Source organism: Danio rerio, chromosome 16 (assembly GCF_049306965.1).
Source record: "Danio rerio strain Tuebingen ecotype United States chromosome 16, GRCz12tu, whole genome shotgun sequence".
Lineage (NCBI taxonomy): Eukaryota > Metazoa > Chordata > Actinopteri > Cypriniformes > Danionidae > Danio > Danio rerio.
The window spans coordinates 27157302-27164757 of NC_133191.1; the positions used below are offsets into that span (position 1 = coordinate 27157302).

The 7456-nt window shown below is 39.1% G+C and overlaps 1 long non-coding RNA gene across 1 annotated transcript; it reads right to left on the minus strand.

Moving 5' to 3' along the window:
* Positions 1–289: 289 nt before the first annotated feature.
* On the minus strand, positions 290–7151 carry LOC141378337 (uncharacterized). The gene is made up of 3 exons (XR_012392575.1): positions 6906–7151; positions 2387–3440; positions 290–2296 (listed from the first exon to the last, which is right to left on the minus strand). It is a non-coding gene; the product is annotated as an uncharacterized lncRNA (long non-coding RNA).
* Positions 7152–7456: the final 305 nt, after the last annotated feature.

Here is a 7456-nt window from a genome sequence, read left to right on the forward strand (position 1 = left end):
TACATAGGCATGACATATAGACTCACAGCTGTTGAAACATGAATAACGAGATCCAAAACCTGTGTTAAAGCCTGGCGGCGATTCGGATGATATAGTAACATGACAGTGCTTCAAGAAATTCTCACAGCATGTTTTCATTCAGTTTTTACATGTGGCTAATTTTTTACAGCCAAATGCCAGGTTCTTAGTTACCACAAATCATCAAATCATATGGCACTTCAATTGTTGAGATCTTTACCGATAGGAAGGTAGTTTTTTTTTTAATATATAAACTTTTTTTTTCATTTTTGCCCCATTAATAGAAAAGAAGTTGCTGAAAAATGCCTTTTCCACATATAGTATATTATTTTGCAAGGCAATAAGATACATTTGCATTCTTTGGTCATATCACATCACTTATCTAGAGAGATACTGGCATGATCATCAGCTGAAGTGCCCACAGCTACACACATCACCTCTGCCTCGCACCTGGACTGACCATAATGCTTTACACCCACACACCTGAAACAGTTTACCCATCCGGACTTATTACACTTTTACTGCTTTTATTGACGGCTGCAGTACAACATAGCATATAAGCACCACTTGCACTGTTGCACTTGATCACTGTTGTGTCCATCACACACATTTCCTTGTTCCTGGGGGTTTTCCAGAAAGCTGGTTGTGTGACATACTGTATACCTAGATAAGTTTATAAATAAGTAAGCAGACAATGAAATGGTTACCAAAGTAACCCACATTCCTTGAGGGTGGGGGGTTGGGATGGAAATGCCAGGGATGCCAAGGATATAATTAGTCATTTTTGGCAGACAGGTGAGATATCAAAAGCCAGATGAAAAGGACTGTGGTGTGCATTACAGGGGTATATTCACGACTCAATAGGCAACCGATTAGAAAATAATTTAATCAAAATTGAAACTAGGTTAGCCTAGTCACCTCATACGCTGACCATTCAACAGCTGTTCATTTTTTTTTTAGCAAAAAAGCCTGATAAACTATTGTTGTACAATGAAATATAGCGTTACTAACCAACCAGGAAACACACATGAACAGTGCTTCTACATAATTAATTCATGGAAAGAGTAGTTAGAAAAGCGAAATTGATGGATTTGTGCCAGATATAAGCATCATTTACCCATAAAAATGTACAGTACCTATTACTATCAGTTTGTGTGCTCTTTATCAAGTTTTTATTCTAATTTGCAGTTAAGTGGAATAAATAAATAAATTGAAATGCAAATCAAAGTATAAATAGCAGAAGTGGACAAATAGATTTTGCTTACCAGCAAATATTAATCCGACAGCAAATATAAAATCAGACACTAACCCGCTATAGCGTCGTCACCAATGACTAAATCTCAGTGGTGGTAAGAGTACAACAAATTTGTACTCAATTACAAGAACTGTTACATTGCTAAAATTATACTCAATTACAAGTAAAAGTATTTGGGTTAAAACGTGCTTGAGTAAAAGTACAAATTAATCTTTAAAAAAAGTACTCAAAGTACAAATTACTTTTTTGCTGGTGGTATTTATTGATCCATAATTGCTGAATCAGACAAGATCCAGATAATAGGTTTTAATAGTCATTTAAAGGTACTATTAACACTTTTGAAACTTAAACACATTGAACCCAATAATAAAAATAAAAATAAATAAAACAATGTCACAAATATAAAGTTGTTAGTCTTACCATTCGCACTATTATGTGTTTTATAATAAAAACACTTTCGTAACTTTGTAAACAGTATTAACTTATCCCAGTGCTGTGGGATAACAAACAGCTGGGCAAGGTCCTTGCAACATGAACCTTACATCCTAACAAATATCAAAACAGTTTACCTTCTGAACCTTTTGTTCAGTTTCAGCAGAAGCTGATTTTCAAAGTTCACAGAGTCTAACCGGCATCTTTTAGATGTGAACAGTAGACCAGCCCACTTACTTGGGCAATTAATTGGATAATGTAAATTTGAATTTACCAGCATCTATTACATCAGGTTTGTCAGTCCAGGAGGTCTTGAACTTGGGTAAGAGTACTGCAGCAGCAGCCAGCTCTGGATCCTCCATCATCTGTCCAAAACGCTTCTGCAGGCCATTACGCAAGGCTCTTATAAGGGGCGTGCAGGTCTGGCTTGATGTCTCCAGCCTGTTGAGTTTGGACTGAAGCTGGTGGATTACTGGCAGCAGCCATCCCAAGTAGACGCTGGACTCTGACTGGAGAATGTTTGAAGCTTTCAGCAGTGGTTTCATGGTGATGCAATACTCTCTGAGAAATCCCACTTCTGCAGGATTAAACCTGGCAGACAAAATCTGTATGATAAACAACTAAGCCAAATCATGACAACAAGAAAAGGAAAATAATATTGGTGGTATTAATATTACTCACATTTTCACCTTGATTTCATCACATACACTCCTGATGGCATCTTCCCCCTTTTCATCAATGATGCGTATTATCCTTTCTGTAGCAAGACAGGATGAATTCCACCGTGTTGCAACAGGGCGGATGATCTGTAGCTCACACTTGTCCTCTACCACTTCACTAGCCAAATGAGATCGCCCAGTTTTGTTCCATATGGCCTGGCATTTTGCAAAGCTTGAACGAAAAAGCCTTTTTTAGGTATCATTCATGCCTTCTGCAAGAGCAGCATCAGTTGTTGCCACAAGATTTAGCAAGTGACATGCACATCGCTGATGAGGTGGTAGTTGATATTCCATACCAGTGTCTTCATCAAGGATTGCACTTGCATCATGGTATTCAATATGGTCACCTTCATCAAGAGCATTCATGTCTACTTCATTTTCTTCTACATCTGTATTATTTTGTGCCCCAAACACATGGAAAGCTTTGACAAAGTTGGATCCACTATCAGTTGTGGTTCTTACAACTTTGTCTCTAATCTTGTACAATGGACATCATCAAGAGCAGAAGCAATCATGTCAAATGTATGAGACCCTCTCAATCTTTTGCACGCCAGTGCTGCAGATCTTCTTTCTAAAGAGTCTTCCTCAATCCAATGACAAGTTACACCAAGGTAACTTTTCTGATGAGCTGACCAACAATCTGTGGTGGTTGCAACAAATTTTACCTTAGCCAATTCTGTTATTATTGTTTTCTTTAGGTCATCAGCAGCATCAGTGATTCTGCCACAGACAGTGGATCTGGAAATGACTTTAGATTGTGGTTGCAAAGTTGCAATCAGCTCTTTAAAAGCTGGCTGTTCAACCACTGCAAATGGCTGCAGACTTTCACATATGAAACTGATGACAAGTTTGTCAACAGTTGCTTGAGGGACACGTTTGCTTGTAGCTGCTAACATCACATCTGGTAACTTGGCTTGCTTACTTGCTGAGAGTTTGCTAGCCATGGGCTTCCGGGGATGACATGCTGCTGCTGTTATGATGTCATTGTACTGGTCGATCTTGGATGGATGTTTCCTCTGGGAAAAATATTTAAAAAATGCAAAGGAGTTACACAAATTAAATTACAGATTAATATATATATATATATATATATATATATATATATATATATATATATATATATATATATATGCTATTGTGAGTATAAAGAAAACAGCAATATACACAAATAAAAATAGATTCTTTACAGTTTCAAATGATGCCTTTTTTATCTCATATGATCAAAAGACGATATGATTAAGAAAAAAAATGCAGCAAACGTCGACAACGCCTTTTCCAACTTGAGGCAAAGTTTAAATCAGGGCTATTCAATTAGTTTGTCATGGGGGACAGTTCATGAAAAGCATCCCAAATGAGGGGCCGGAGAGATATGACTTGCAATATGAGTGATTACACAACAGCATATAAGAGTCCATATGCTGTATACTATTTTTGCTCTTTAAGACACCCACATTAACTTTTTCAACATTAAAATGTTAATATATTGTATTTTGAAACATAATTTAGTGCAGGGGTCTCAAACTCAATTTACCTGGGGGCCGCAGGAGGCAAAGTCTGGGTGAGGCTGGGCCGCATAAGGGATTTCACAAAAAAAAGTCCTCAAATGTCATTATTAACAGTTTTAATTATTTCTTCTGAACATGAAGTGTCCTGAACATTAATAGAACATTGAGTGAAGATTATGAACAGTTCTTCTGAACATGGCATCTTTTGCCTACTCCTTGCTGCCAAAGACTTGACAGTGCTTCTTCACACAAATCTGAACCACATTTGGCTTTAGAGCGGAAGCAGTTGAGACCCTCAGTATGGCTTGAAGATGATCATCATTAAGTCTAGACCTGTACTTTGACTTATTGAAGTTCAAGGTGGAGAATAACTTCTCACATACTTCTCACACACTCAAAACTTCCATTCCCTCACCTAAAAAAAAGGCGTATATATGTATAAATAAAACACCCCCACCCCACTCCAGTCACATCAGTCTGTGCCAGTCTGTATCTACCTATAATATATATAAGATGCAGGCTGTAGCTAGGTAGGTGGCAGGCTGCAGATAGGTAGCTAAGTGGCAGGCAGAGGCGGGAACAGCTTACCTTGGTTCTGGCCGGGGCGCCCGTCACAGCGTCTAACAAAGGGGCGGGGTGCGTGGTGACGTAACCGGCATCCCCGCCCCTTTGTTTACACGGCGGGCGGGGAATGCCAGTGACCACTGTGTACGGATAGAATCAGCGGAGCGGGGAGCGCTCTCTCTCCACGTTCCGCTGATTCTGTCAGGCCCCGTTTACACTAGTGCGTTTTAAAACGGCGTTTTAGAATGAAAACAATCCGGGTCCACACTCGCGTTTTACCCAGCGTTTCTGAACTGCTCTTCAACCACACCAAAACGCTGAAAACGCACATCACGTGACCACACACACACACTTTGGCAATCGCTGGAGCCCATCTACCCAGATGAGAGCTCTGCTAGTCGGACTTCTCGTCAAGCATCTCCCGCTGGATCTAATCTCACTATATTTATTAAACGTGATATTTCATTCATCTTGTTGTCTTTATCTAACAACATATTCGCTGACTTTGGTCTTATGAATCTGTTACTTGTTCTCAGGTAACCTGTTTTGGCTAAGCGCAAAGATAAGTTAATGATTAATGTAACCAAGTAGCCTACATTCTGTATATTGACTGATCGCTTGCCTTTATTTTCTATAATGTATAAACTTATTGTATGTTATACTTTTATAATGGCCATTATCGATTAATAAAATTGATATTCAGCAAAAGAGAGGGTGTGTTTCGTATTTTCACTGAAATTGAAAGGAGGCAGTTGTTATCGGCTCCGTTTTGTTATAAATATCCACACAGGGAAGATGAAGCTCATATATACAGCACGGCGCCTCAGCATTTCTGCTGTCTGTTTAGTTGTTAATATTAAAATAAAAATAAGCAGTTCCTTATATCATGTTTACATTTAATTGTTGAGAAAGTGAAACAACGTAGCCAGGGTGATGTGAATGAAGTTATAAAGTACGCGGTTCCCTGTGAAGATTGACGCGTGTCCTCGGTATGTTTTCCATATCAAACTGAGAAGAAGAGATGCCGCCTTGATCAAACTTGCGAAGTCTGAACTTACCCGGAGAAGATTCAGGACTGAACTGTGTGTTAGGCTACTTAATATTGAGGAAAAGCCCCAATCAGAGAGGCGAATGTCTGCAGCCCTGCCTCCGTTTTCAGATGTCTCCGTCTTTCCCCATCCACACTGAGACGGAGCAGCAGCGTTTCAGAATGAAAACGGCCTCTCCAGCAATTTCAAAACGATCCGTTTTCAGCGCTAGAGAACTCCGGTGTAGTGTGGACGGATTCTGTCAGTGTACAGCGGTCATCGCGGGCCACAAAATATTGCACTGCGGGCCGCAAATGGCCCGCGGGCCGCGAGTTTGAGACCCCTGATTTAGTGCATTGTACAATAGGAAAACATTCAAATGCTGTATTTTAAAGCACAACAAAAGCAGTGCATTGCTTAAGTAGGCTTCTTCTACATTCAGACATGTGTACATTCATATGTTATGTGAACTGCATAACAATTATAGATGCAACAATTGTAGATTTTGTTTGTACGATTCTTGAGAATAATGGTTTCACGGTTATCACGTCTAATTTAAGTTTAAGCTTTATATTAGGTCAGTATTCAAGTAAACTGTTGTTATCATATGCGTTCAGACATACATAATCATTTTAATAATTTGCAATAATTCGTTTAACATATCTTTTGTTTACATTGCACTGAAAGCCACGCTACGGTGTGAAACGTTTTCTAATCGGTGTGGCTGGTAGGTGTGAGGTCCGCTAGCACGTGCATATTGGCAAATGTTCTTATATAACGAACTTGTGTGCGGAAAAGACACGATATGTGAACGGCCCGCTGCTATAGTTAATCCAGTGTCCGTAAATATTAGCCTTGGTTTAAACTCGGATCTTTAAACTAGCGCACAGGTAGCATAACTTTTAGTTGCTGCAGGTTTTTTTTCCGTGCGACAGAAACGCGGCGCTGAGAAGCCTTTACGATGAATTAACCGTAATTAACAAATTATCCAAATGTTTTCGGCTGCTTGCGCCACTTGCTTTTTTTGTCAGGTGAATCAGGCTCTGTCTGCGCAGCCTTCAACTGCAGCTCGTGCTGAACGATGCATGTCACTTCCTAAATAAAGCAGCCGTTTTTCGACTAAACAACAAAATTTATTTTTGATGTCTTGGTCACACTATTTGGAGGGCCGGAATAAATTGCCTCGCGGAAAAAGTTCACCAATTAAATAGCCCTGGTTTAAACGTTAAACTTTAATATCACTTCACTTACAAATTTTGGAGAAACTTTGCTATTAATCTAATAGCGCGAAACAAACCATCAGAAACCGCAGAACAACACTGCATAGTGCCTAAACATATAAATAAATAAAATATCACACAAATGAAGTTATATGTCTTCTTACCATTATGTGTTTTGTTAGATTAGAGGCTGAAGTCTTGTAAGCCGAAATCACAGCAGATGGCAGACATTGCTTACACTGCATTAGCACACTGTCCCCTTTCTTCCCCCTGTAGGTGAACAGCTCCTCCAGGTGTGGCCATGGGGATTCATCCTCTGTTATTTCTTCGTCCTTTCTGCGTTCTTCAGATGCAGTGTTGGTGTCTTGAATCTCCATGTGTAGAACAATAACTTCGTAACAATACCATCACTGCTCAGCTCACGTAAATCTGCAGCTTATTTTTCGGCTCAAATAATGTACCAGGCTTTTCATTGGTCCGTTAAGATGAGCTTTTTTTATTGGCTACCGAAGTCAGTGGTTAAAATATTCATTTATTTACAGTACTCTGTAACAAATTGTGATTTAAAAGTAACGGATTACATTATTCAGCTTAATTTGTACTCAAGTACAAGTAAAATTACTGACTTAAAAATATACTCATGAAAGTACAATTACCCCAAATATGTACTTAATTACAGTAACGTGAGTAGTTGTAATTCGTTACTCCCACCACT